The sequence below is a fragment of the Terrapene carolina genome, unplaced genomic scaffold, assembly GCF_002925995.2.
Source record: "Terrapene carolina triunguis isolate 2854851 unplaced genomic scaffold, T_m_triunguis-2.0 Scaffold84, whole genome shotgun sequence".
Lineage (NCBI taxonomy): Eukaryota > Metazoa > Chordata > Testudines > Emydidae > Terrapene > Terrapene triunguis.
The window spans coordinates 37739245-37753050 of NW_020664435.1; the positions used below are offsets into that span (position 1 = coordinate 37739245).

Sequence of the window (13806 nt, forward strand, 5' to 3'; positions counted from 1 at the left end):
CCCAAAGCCCTCCTTATAGAATCACTGCCTGAGCCATCTCTTGATCATCATAATCTTGTCTTGCCTTAGCTCTCCTCCTATAGGAGCAGGTAGAATCCCACTGAGGATCACCTAAGCCTCCATTTCCTTAAGGCTTTTCCTAAGCCTGGCATTGTCTCCCTTGATATGTTCCAATGAGAATCTAGCAGTATCATTTGTTTCCACATGAAGGATAATTAGTGGATTCTTTCCTGCTCTTCAGCCTCAGGTCCACATCCCATATCTTGGCTCCCAGACACAGCACACCCTTCTGTTCTTCAGATCAGCTCTAGTGACGGGTTTGTCTGTTCTTCTTAGCAGAGTCCCCAGTCACCTTAACCTGCCTTTTCCTGGTGTTGGTGTGATTCTCCAACCTTCCTCCTCCTGTCCTTTCTGGCTGCAAGTCCTCTTGTCTTTTGTTCTCACTTGCAATCTTCTGAGTCCTCCTCTACCCCCCCGGGACTCCAGATTCTGGCTATCTTCATTGTCTCTTCCACCCTTTTTATAGGACTAGCCACTATTCTCTCTTCCTTTTCCCTCCCATCTTCTGTTACTGCCTGCTGTGCCCCATCTTCATTTTCCAACTCAGCAAACCTGTTTCCGAGCTCTCTCTCTCCTTCACTAGCTGGTCTTTTCCTCTGCCTGGGTCTCATAGTGACATGTTTCCACTGGCCAGCAGCCTACCCTCACAGTTCTCCTGTCCAGCATCTGCAAGTCTTGAGTTTTCTCTTCAGCCTCCTCTCACCTTCCCTCCATCATCCATTCAAATCCCCTTCAAAACTCAGCCATAGTTTCTATGTGCATATCCAAACCTCGGACCTTGTCTTCCATCAGGCAGCACTTCATACAAACAAAGAACCTTTCAGGATAATATACATCCCACAGCTTCCACACACAGTCATCGTCATTGTCTCTTTCATTCGTTGGGTCACTGCCACTGCTGCCTCTATAACTGTAATAGACTTTCCTCCTAAGTTCCTGTCGGAGAAAAAAAAACCCACACACAAAACAAAAACAGAATACCGCCTACTCCATCCCCTTACAAACTCCCACTCAAACTCCCCTGTTTTCACCTCTGGCTGGCTCCTGTGCTGCTGGCTGGGTGGCTGCTTGGCTGCCTTCGTAGGCCCCCTAGTCAGGGTGTCCCCCCTCCAATCAGGGCTCCAATGTGATCAGAGGCTCTGCTTCTCTCCTAGTGCACTGCCCCCACCAGCCTCTGCAAACTGAAAACAGAAAACAAACCAACAAGCAAACAAACTCTCAAGAACTTACTCTGCCCTAAGTAAGGGCTTCCCTCCTTTCCCCTTCAACAGATCTCTGCTTGAGCTTCCTGGTCTTCAGTTTGGTTTGCTGGCTGCCATGCTACTGCTCTGGCATAATTTCAGAAATATTAATATATATTTATTTGAAGAATGGAGTATTTTGTATTGTAGTGGATAAGATCAGGTTGTGGAGTGCATTATTGACATCTGAGGGCTTTGAAAAATATAAGTCATTCATATAATATGCAACATTACTAGTTTTTTCACTGTGTATCTCATCATGCACAGGCTGACATTCATAAACAATCTCATCACCAAATGAATGTCTATTGTATAAAGGGTGATTTTTTTGTAGTACTGTCTGAGGATTTCTAGGAACTCCTTGAAGGACCTACTCGACAAGCACATGTTACAAAAGATGTGCCACCATGGTGCTGCCACTTTGAGCTTTGACTGACTTTATTGTGATTTTTGCTTTCTTGGCAGTCAGTTTCTTCTCAGTCTGTTTCCATTTTTGGAGACTTACGCTTCCTTTATTCTTATTTGAAAAGAGGGCAGGATATTTTCTCCCTACATCCTCACCCACACACACACAGGAACTTTCAGTGAAGGAATCTGCTTCTTTCATGTTTTGCTTTACAGAAAACTAGTGGAAACTCGCATTGATTAGTTAGACTGAGCTGCATTAAGCTCTGTGGATAATGCTGATTAAGAGTACTTTCTATAAATACATATTTACAGATAAGCCCTTCACCATATTTGCTTGAGGGGGGTGACGTGTTTTTTTTCTTTCTTGTTTTGGTTTATATTTGATGTGTTTGACCATGCAATGAACACAACCCATCTAACCAAATCTTCTGTAAAAGTGGATCCTTCTGATCCTTTAACACTGCTTCTCTCTCTTTCTTACTTCAATTTCCTTCCCAGAAATAAGAGCTAGCAGAGGGGGAAAAAACAAACAAACAAAAAACAAACCCACCACCTAAAAACCCTGTTTACCATCCTACCAAGCTTTTTTATTTTTTTGGTCAGGCTCTTCCTGGCAGAGGTATTTGGTGAAGATGGAAAAGATGTGGGGAGAAACATATGGGAGGAAAGGGAGGAGGGAGAGAGAAAGAGTGTGTGGAGAAACATAGGGAAAGTGGATGGAGAAGGAAGCAGGGGAGAGAGAGCATGCAGAAAAAGAAAATCCAAGGAGGAGGTCAAAGTATAGAGCAGAATACAGAGAGGTCTAAATAAAAATAATGTAGGTCTGTTAGGGATGGAGTAGAAAATATGTTGAAGGGGATGAGACTAGGGCCTGATCTACACTAGGAAATTAGGTCGGTATATCTACACTGCTCAGGGATGTGAAAAGTCCACACCCGTGAACAATGCAGTTAAACCAACCTAACCTCCAGAATAAACAGGGCTAGGTCGGCGGGAGAATTCACCCATCAATCTAACTACTGCCTCTTAGGGAAGTGGAGTACCTTCACTGAAGCGCTACAGCACTGCTGCTTTAGAGTTAAAGTGTAAGCAAGCCCTAGAAGAAACAGTAGAAGAGATTCAAAAGAGTAAATACTGTTTTCTCCCAGCTGGTATTGCTAGTATCAAGAATCCAAAGATCACGAGTCTGGCCCAAAAATTGAGATTTTTTTTTTTAAACTGGTTTCTTTTTCCCTTTTTTTTTTTTTAGCCTTTATGGTACAGTTGGGGCACATTCTCAAGCTCTTCTCTGTGACTATGAAAATTAGAACTGTACCTTTTTTCATTTTTCTTAAATGAAAGCTTGAAATTCTCGCATAATGGTATGACTCCAGGAACTGGGACTTTAAGGAAAACACCAAATGCTGCAAGACTCATAATAAAATTGCAAGCATTGGCTGTACTGCCCACCTACCTGCCAATTTGTGTACTGTTCTCCATTTAGAAAGTGGTGATGGAGGGGGAGGAGCCCTGGACATTCCCATTCACTTCAACAGCAAAAGCCCTTCAGTGTACACCACCACATTTACATCCACCTTTGTCCCTGTGTTTTCACCTTAAAAAATCATATCATTTGAATAAATTCAGGTTTAATAATTTCTGAGATGGGCTGTCTTTAGCACACAGCTAAATTATTGGAGTTTAAGGTTTATAGGAATTGAAGATGCTGGATGACACATTACATCGTGTCTAACATTTAGAATGATGACTATATCAGGTTCCATTTTATGGCAGAGCTCTCATTGTTCCTGACGCAAGTTAGTTTCTTCACAAAGGTGCTGGAAATGGAAGTTTTTGTTCTACAAAACAGATTTAGTCAGGACAGGAAGCAGAAGTGCACTTGAACTACTTGACCTCTGATTTAAATGGAAGGGGATTGGTGGCTTTGTATTTTAAGTGAAGCATTTTTTTGAGTCCAGATTTGTTGACATTTAGGGCATGTTGCAAGGTCTGCCTATTTTTCTCAATTTTCTCTGAATGAACAGGCTGAACAGGATGTGAGTTGTTTCAGGGCTGGGGGAAACTTTTGTTGATGGTTCAGGAGTTCTGATGGAGACATTTTTTCAAGTTTTGTATGTATTTTCATAAAAAAACTCCAGGTATTTAGAGATTTTGATAGATTTTAAATAAATGAATTCACACAGTAGGAAGATTTTGTTCAGAGAAAGCCTATTGCTATATGTGATGTAATGATGTAAATGAGGAATTGAATATCCTGAACTGTGTGCAGACTCTTACATAACACAAGTGTAACACTGCTTGGATTTAGTCATTGCTATCAGTTTCTCTTTCATAAATAATAAAATCACAATAGTTAATCAAAAGGTATTATAGAAGGTATCATTCTGTTTTAAATGATACTGTAACAATGGTTGTCACAAGAGGACCACCTTGAAGAACTGTCTGTTTACACCTCTTGTGGCTGTGACCTGAATAACTTATGCTTAGATTATGGCATAGATTTCAGTATCTGTGGTATAGTGGCTTCCACTGTGAACTTCCAGGTTGATTCAGTTATCAACATATGGAGGTATTTACATATTCTTCATTTCTTTGGCCTTTACTCTGGTTAAGGGCTTTAAACTCTCCAGCCCCTTAACATCTGATGGGATGTTTCTTCTTTAAAATGGTCAGATTTGAAAGATTTCATTAAAAATACACAACAGTTGCTCCTTGTTTGTCATGGCTCTGTTTTTTGGGTGTTTGCTGTTTTGTTTTCCCCTCACTGCCTCACATAATTTGTATGATTGTTCATCTTAGTATGGGACTCTGGTGATGAAGGTAAATTTTTCCATTTTAAAGAGGGGAAAGTTTCATCTCGTACCTTATGTGATTCTCAGAAGAGATCACAGAGGATTCTCATTCACCAACCTCTCCTCTGGGATCTGAACTTGCACATGATATTTTTGCATTTAAAGCTGTGTATGTGACTTCTTGATTATCCTTATGAGTTTGGTCATATTTGACCAGACAGTATGATGACTTCAGGTAATGTTCAGTCTTCTCAGTATTGGATGTTCACACATGAAGTAATTTATGACTGTTATAGAATATTATAGAGTCATAGGGTTAGAACTGACCACAAGGGTCATCTAGTCTAACTCTCTGCTAAGATGCAGGATTTGTTGTGTCTAAACCATCCAAGACAGATGGCTATACAGCCTCCTTTTGAAAACCTTAAATGAAGAAGCTTCCACAAACTCCTGAGGCATTCTGTTCCGTTGTCCTACTGTTCTTACAGTTAGGAAGTTTTTCCTGAGATTTAATCTAAATCTGCCATGCTGTACTTTGAAGAACCCATTGCCTCTTGTCCTGCCTTCTGTGGCAAAAGAGAACAACTTTTCTCCATTTTTTTTATGGCAGCCTTTCAAGGATCTGAATACCACTATCATGCCCCCCCACCCCACTTAATCTCCTCTTTTCCAAACTAAACATACCCAGTTCCTTCAGCCTTTGCTCATATGGTTTGCATTCCATCCCTTTGATCATCTTTGTCGCACGCCTCTGGATCCTTTCCACTTTCTCTACATTCTTTCTATACATGGTGACCAAAACTGGACACAGTACTCCAGCTGGAGCCTAACCAGTGCCGAGTAGAGGTGTACTATCACCTCCTGTGACTTGCATGCTATGCCTCTGTTAATGCAATCTAAAATTGTATTTGCTTTTTTCGCAACAGCATTGCATTGCTGAGTCATGTTGAGGTTGTGATCCACCAAAACTCCCAGATCCTTCTCAGCAGTGCTATTGCCAAGCCAGTTTTCCCCCATTCTGTAGTTGTGCATTTGGTTTTTCTTCCCTAAGTGTTGCACCTCACATTTGTCTTTGTTGAGTTTCATTTTGTTCTCTATAGCCCAGTTCTCCAACTTATCAAGATCCCTCTGAATTTTAGCTCTATCCTCCAAAGCGTTGGCAACCCCCCTAGCTTTGTGTCATCTGCAAACTTCATCAGAATGCTCTCTATACCTACATCCAGGCCATTAATAAAGATGTTAAAATAACACTGGACCCAAAACTGATCCTTGTGGAACCCCACTTGAGACCTCCCTCCAATCCGGCATCCATTCCATTAATAGTTACTCTTTGTTTGTGGTTGTTTGACCAATTATGTATCCACTTAATGATAATTCCACTAAATCCGTATTTCTCCAGTTTACTTATCAGAATGTCATGTGGGCCTGTGTCAAAAGCCTTGCTGAAGTCCAGGTATATTATGTCCACCACATTCCTCCTGTCCACCAAATCAGTTACCCTGGTTTGGCATGATTTATTCTTAGTAAATCCATGCTGGCTGCTAGTGATCACCTCTTCATCCTTCAGATATTCGCAAATTGAATGTTTTATACATTGCTCTAGTAGCTTCCCAGGTATTGAAGTCAGGCTGACTGGTCTATAGTTTCCCGGCTCCTCCTTTTCCCCCCTTTTAAAGATGGGCACTATCTTAGCCCTTCTCCTGTCTTCCGGGACTTCTCCTGTCATCCATGAGTTTGTAAATATTATTGCCAGTGCCTGCAAAATTTCTTCAGTTAAGTCCTTCAGTCTCTTCGGGTGAATAGCATCCGACCCCACAGATTTGAATTCATTCAAATTGGTCAGAAGTTCTCTAGTGTGTTCTTTACTTATCCCATTCTGCATCCTTTCCCTTTATTAGTTATGACTCTGATTATTATTACTGTTCATAGCATGGTAGTTACAAAGATTAGTAGTGGAGGATACTAATCTTGAATTGAAGACACTAATCCTGCTGGGATGGAGTTAATTCTATTGATATATACTTGATTGGAACAATACTTACTATAGAAAGTTAAACAATAGTACTAAACATATTTATTGACTCCAAGATTAATTTACTTCATATCTTAAAGGAAGATGAACAGACCAACTTCTTTTCATTTTGAACTCTAGACTGCTACAATATGTATAACTGAACATCTTCTCACTTGATTATCAGATCTATTTACAGTACAGTTGTGAGGGTTTATAAATTAATCATGTTTCAAAGCTGAGTGCCTGTTCTGTTTCTAAAACTGAAGGTTAGTCATTCACCAAGCTGCTGTCAAATGAGACCTTTAAAGAATAGTTCTTAACTAATAGTGCTTTCACCATAGATTATTGCATTTTAATGATTTGTGCGTAGTGCTTCCACTGTACCTGGAATTTTCTGATCAATAGTGGAAAGTATCTGCCAGTTGTATGTCCAAAGTAGCAATCTAATTAGATCCTATTTTCCTAGTGGATCAGAATGAAGCTACTTAAAGAATCTGGAAGAAGTTTTAAAAGGGTGTTCTCAGCAAAGCTGAGAAGAACAACAAAGTTTGAAAAATTGTATTTCACTGTAAATAATCAATCCTAATAAACTGACTAGAAGAAAACAAACAATTAATTCTAAAACATATTGTAACAAAACATACGTATGTGTTCTTCCATTGGTCCACACAGGTATTCCATACAGGTTTTCCAAGTTTCTATGGAGAGTTTTCCATAGCGGTACCCATTGGGGTAGTGCATGCACTTTAGCCTTCTCATGGCCATTTTTGAAGCTATTTAAGGGCGGCACTGTGCTGACCCCTTCCCTCAGTTCCTTCTCACTGCCTGAGGCCTGAGTCGCAGCTCTCATATGCAGTTAGCTTTTGTCCCATATTTGTTTTGCTGTTATTTTTTTAAGGGTAGTTGTAGTTTCATAGTACCGTAAAAGCTGTGTTATCTGGCACTTTACCAAGCGGAAAGCTCTATAAACCGGCATTTCTGATCTTCATTGAAAGTCCGGTTTATAGTCCGCTTGGTGTGGGGCTGGCAGGCTATCTACCTGGCTCTGCGTGGCTCCCCAGAAGCGGTGACATGTATCTGCTGCTCCTAGGCAGAGGAATGGCCACGAGGGGTTTGTAGAGCAGGAGGGGGTTGTAGTGTAGGGCAGGAGGTTGGGGGGTGGGAGGGAGGGGGATGCAGGGTGCTGGATCCGGGCGGTGCTCACCTTGAGTGGCTCCCTGCAAGTGGCGACATGTCCCTGCTGTTCCTAGGCAGAGGCGCAGCTAGGTGACTCTGAGTGCTGTCCCCACCCTGCCCCGAGTGCTGGCTCCGCATCTCCCATTGTCCGGGAACCAGTAGTAGTCTATTCCAAGTGCAAAAGAGACTCCCCCGCTCCATCAAGGAGGGACTCCAAACATTGCTGGCATTCCTCCAGTGCACCTGGTAGAGCTGGGCTTTTGTCCCTAGTCTCCCCGATAGTGAGACAGGACTGTAGTGGTATTGTCTTATCAACTCCAGCACGGTTACAACAACAGCTGTTGAGTCCAGTCCCAACAGATTCAACTTCAGCACTGGTCCTGTCAGTCCCATTAATGGCACAGGCTTTTCAAGTGGTGTCTGACCTGCTTAACCTTTCTGTCCTGGGTTCTCCAGTGGCTCAAGACTCTTTAATTGAAGATATGTCTTCAGCCATTTCAGGTCCCTCCAGGTCTGCAACCTCTGTAAGGAATCCACCGATGGTACCGGTATGGACTTCAGCTCAGAGAGACAATAAAGATGCTTCCTTGGCACCAACTTCGGTACTGCTGTTTACCAGATTGGTACTGTCAATTACTTCAATTTCTGTGTCAATGGTTGGCTGGCACCTCCAGCTTTGGCACTGAATCATTCCATTATTAGGACAGTGGCACTGGAAGAAAGTTCTCCATTACATCCTTGTCATCACCCATCTCTGATTGTCTCCACCCCAGAGTGAACAAAGAAATCCACATTAATTCCAACACAGAAAATTAACCAGGGTTCCCCCAATGGTACTAAGGTCCCTGGATTTCTGGACAGATCAAAACAAAGTATGCAGAGGTGTTCCCATTGCTCATCCATCTCCAGTAATCACTGTAGTTTGGAAACAAGTTGAGGAGCATATTTGAGAGCCAGAGAGTTATGGATGGAGTAGGAGGCTTCTCTGCATATTGATGTGCTAGAGGTCTGAGCATTTTCAATGCCTGCCAGGCTCTGCACATGGGATGGGGAATTACCTAATTGCCTCTTAGCTGGAGGAGACGGAGCTAGGCCTTGTAAGTAGACTGAAGGAGCTCAGTTGGGGAGAGACTGTAGAGGAGAGAGACCCCTCTGGTGGAGAGAAGCCCTGGGATAGGGTTTAACAGGCAGGAAACAATGGAGAAAGAAAACTACAGGAGCAGGTTAGGCTCCTGCAGGGGAAGCCCTGAGACAGAGCCAACACAGGAACTACAGTGAAGCCTGTGTTGGTTGGAAGAGCTATTAGTTTGAAGATTTGTTTGGACTTTCATTTGAACTTGTTCATGCTACCTTGGAAAGGATTTAGATTTTTATATGATTTGGCCAGAGGGCCGAGCCACAGAACACCTGTGGGGGTGAGGGGGAGTTGGGAGAAGATGCAGGCTGAAGAAGGCCATTGCAGGTCTGAGGCAGAGCCCAGTGGAAAGGGGGGGGGGCGGAGGGGAGGACCTCATGTAATGCTGCAACCAGGACGAGGGGGCACCCACCAGCGGAAGACGCATTACTACAGAGCAATATAGATCTCTCTTTTAATTTGTCAACTACAGCTTTTTGGAGACCAAATTGTTACAATTACTGGATTTACAAAAGTGTCACAGAAGACACATTTCATAAGTCTGTAGTCATCGAAAAATCAATTCCATTATCCTTTCCTGAAACTTGCAGTTCATTTGCCAGTGGATTTATCAGAACAAACAATTGGCAATTTGAAGCCACACTAGGAACCGAGAGCAGAACATAAGTCTCTATGTGAACATACGTCTCTATGTGTACTCTATTTTATCTTTAAGAGCTATGCCAGAGGTCCCCAAACAGTGGGTTGTGCCCCCTAGGGGAGTGCAGAGGAATGTTTGGGGGGTCCAAGCCAGCCCCCATAGTGGGCAGGGAACGAACGCCACCCAGCCCCACTCCACTCCCAACTCTGCTGTGGCACCACCTCTAGCTGCGGACCTGGCTCCCGCCCCCAGCCCCTGACTGCGGCCTGGTTGCAACACCGCCCCCGGGCTCACTCCCAGCCCCAGCCTCAGCCCCCTTACCCCTGTTTGCATCTCTGTCCCCCACGGAGCCATGGCCCCACTCCCGGCTCCGTGGGGGGTGCGGACAGGGGCAAGGGGGCACGACCCTAAAAAGTTTGGGAATCACTGAGCTATGCCTACTTCTGGGTAGGAAAGCATATCCTCTTGTCTCATTCGCTAATATCATCAAAGGTTTGCTGTTTCAGAGTGCAGGAATAATAATTTCAGAGCCGTAGCCGTGTTAGTCTGTATCAGCAAAAAGAACAGGAGTACTTGTGGCACCTTAGAGACTAACAAATTTATTTGAGCATAAGCTTTCGTGGGCTAATAATTGTTTCTATTAGGCTAGGATGAAGGAAACTTGGGGAGACTCTTTTTGCCGGTATTCTTATCTAATGCACTTAGTTTACGAATAAGTGTTTCCCCGCCCCCAACTTTAATAAAATGATGTTAAAAAAAATAGTGAACAGAGTTTGAGCATAGAAGTTTCTGGTTATCAGGGAATAATGTACAGATTATCGAGGGTGCAAAGTTTGGTTTAAGATCAGGTGGCATAAGGAATACATAATCTGCAATATCCCCGATTGGGGGTAAAAGGTTGATCGGTCAAAGTACAGGCATTGAGATATGAGGGTATGAAGTTCATATGGTGGCTATGTTCGGGTGTGGAGTATAATGAGTAGATATGATGATGAGGATGGATTGACCCTCATTTGGTGAGATTTAATGTTCATAGAGTTTATGGTTCCAGTTCATATAATCCAACGGAGAAAGTCTCTTGGTCCCTTTCTCGTAGTCAAAAACGATGTCACTCTGGCTCACGCCTCCTGGTACAGTCAGTGGATGGTGATGTGCTCGATGTAGATGTCCCTGGACCATGGGATGGTGTCTGAGACCATGAGGCGCCGCATGAGCCGTGCGTAGCGTCAACCGATCCCGCAGGTCCGCAGCACACGCTCGTTGCAGGGGTCCCAGGCGTCCAGGGCTCAGACAATCAGGCGTCCATCTGCACCTTGTAGTCCTTCGCTCTAGTTCAGAAAGTCAAGCTAGTTTTTTCTCTGGCTTTTGTATCTCTGATACTTCAAATTATTATTTTTCCCCTACTTAGTACTTTAATTCATTACTAATTTAAGACTTAAAGATAAGGGTGACCTTCTCAGATCCCAGCTAAACTAGTAGCATGTGTTTAAAACATCTACTAGTTTAAGCTCTAAAATTGATGTAACTTAAAATGGGGTTAACTTTAAATGCCTATTTAGTGCAGCAGTGGCAATGATTGTACTATATTACTTAACTGATTGATTGAATTTAACTGTGTGATGTTTCTGTCTGAGAAATAAATCTGTCACCGAGTGACTTTTCAGAATTAACTGAAAGCTTGTTTTAAGGAACTCTTGATTGAAACGTGTGATCTCCTTTGGCTCCAGCTTGTCTGTAATGTTTCACACTTTTTACACTAGGCTATGAATCTCCTAGTTGTTCAGAGATTCATTGAGCTGTTTCATACCCTATTGTGATGGTAATCATTTAAGCTCCGTGACTGAAGTGGAAATTTTAAGTTTGTATGGTAGTATATGCATTTACAATAGGTTAAATATAGTTATGCTCATCTAAGAGACTGTGATTGTTCTGTAGGGGCTATCCAGTTTTGTCAACTTTCTTCTTGAGGAGTGAGTAGTATAGCAAATGAAATTGGTATAAGCCATACAAATATTTGGGTGTAAACCTATTTTAATTTTCACCTTGAACCAGATCATGCCCTCATGTGTTAAACCCCCTGGCAGGAGGGGAGAGTTAGCAGAAACAACCTCTGTGAGGTTCTTCCATTGGGATGATAGGATTTGCCCCCTTCATAGAAGAAACATTTATCATGGGGGATCTGCCAAATGGTGGCTGCCTGGGCTTCTTCCATTGGTGGCTGGCCCTGGGATTGCCATAAAGGTGGATTCCACTGTATGGGGAATTGGTTGAGAAGGTTAAATGGCCTGAGGTTTAGTCCAGATCAGTGTGAAATGGATGAAAGCTGCATGCAGAGAGGGAACTAGGGTAATGTTTCCTCACCTGTTAAAGATTATAATTTTGGGAGGCCTATTTAGTGAGACTAGATTTTTTCCGGCTGTTGCCTTCTGGAGAATTCACTGGTCAGGTCTAATACTTATGGTTTTGATCTGCCATAATGTACAAATTTGGTGAAGTAAAATATACTCTGCTGCTTGCTATCCAAGCCTGGAAAGCCTTATCACACACTATTTAAAGGAACACAATATTGTTGATGCAAGTATATTGACATTCCCTCTGAATGCAAATCAGATGAAATATTGGACTTGGTAAAGTCTAAATGCTGAGTAGTTACAGAGTTGGTCTCAGGTTGAGGATACTAACATAGAACCATGTTTTGTAGGCAGAAAGCTTAGGTATTCAAAATGGATATCTGTGGGTGAGGCAATCATATTATTGTATCGTCTGTTAGGGAGACTGCTCCCACTTCCCACAAAAGCAAGAGTATTTTATTTCAAATTTAGCTTTTGAGGTAGTACATAAAGTAAGAGTAAAGAGAGAAGGAGATGCAATTTATGATCAGACCAAATGAGGCATGTTTATTTTCTTGGTACACTCGAAACTCAAAGTTTTAAGCAATGGGGTTGGGATTTATATGGAAGTTGTATAAAAAAGACCCGTGTCCTGCTTCAGGATCTGCTAGCACAGCCAACTGTGCCCATGCTGAATCTCATTCAGTGAAATTTGGCGGGCCCTGAAGTCAAAGGGCTGTTGCACTGTACACTAGTTGGCATTTCTAAGGGCTGACAATTTCATGCTCAGCCAAATTGTGGTGTTGTAGTCCAGCTGGGAGGTGATGAAGGGATGTGTTACTGAGGCCAGATTATTGTCCATCAGTCTCAGTATGCACACATCTGCCAAGTGCGCCATTTCATGTAGAGACCATGAGTTATTGACTTCTGGGAGAGTACCATCACTTTTCCTCTCTTTATGAGCCATGCAGCCAAAACACCCCAGGGGGCACTTGAGCCCATCCAAGAGAGAGCCAATCCTATGGCCCCATGTAATAAAAGGACAGTCCCTTTTCTTAGATAATGACTAGACTCAACAGGTGGAGGAAAACAAATGCATGGGAAATAGAGGCGTTGGAAAGGATGATGTAACAGTAAAACAAGCAGGCAATGAACAATAAACTCTAGATTAATTTTGCCACCTGCCAACCTAATGTCAGCTGGTGGGGTCTTGTAGTAATCATTCCAGAGGTAAGTCTTAAGGCCAAATCTCCTAGTCCTATGTATTACAATTGAGTTAAAAGGTGTTCCCCTGTTTTCTTCCAAAATATCCCTATTTATAATTTTTAAATGGTGCCAGCATGCATTCCATTGGCCTTGTAGTGATGTGACATTTAAACTCTTGCTTTGTATTTATACTATTTTAACGTGTTTATACACTACTTATTTAACAAATTATACAGTACAGAGAATTCACCAAGCAGCATGTTAAACAAGTAGAGAAATAAGATTTTTCTTTTTTTTACAAAACTATGTACTGACAAACATGTAGAACATATTCTGTAGCTTTTTAAAATGCAACAGTCTTTGCTTCCTTATATTCTTTTAATCTATGACCTTAGTAATACACACACAGTTTTCTTGTTTAGCACTTGTAGAAATTATGTATTCCATTTTAGTGCATGTTTGCATGTGTAACAGTTTGTGAGTTTCTTTTAAATATGGAAAACTCTTTGATCCACTTGGAAAGCATATTCACTGTGAGGATTTACTATAGATAACTGTGACAGCAGATGATAATTTCAATGACTCTTCAATATCTACATATTCAAAGAGCATTTTTCACTAAATAGTTAATATTGATGTAAATATATGTTCTGAAGAAAAATGTTTGTGTCACATGATTCTTTGGCAACCCTAAGGAAATATTGGCAAATCCAATTATCTTACCTTTTAGAGGGTGCTTTTTTCAAGGGGGTCAGAAATCTATCTATCTATCTATCTATCTATCTATCTATCTATCTATCTATC

The 13806-nt window shown here is 42.0% G+C and overlaps 1 protein-coding gene across 2 annotated transcripts in view; it reads left to right on the forward strand.

Moving 5' to 3' along the window:
* CACNB2 (calcium voltage-gated channel auxiliary subunit beta 2) overlaps positions 1-13806 on the forward strand; it is a 173423-nt gene that overhangs the window by 54982 nt on the left and 104635 nt on the right. The window lies entirely within an intron of this gene.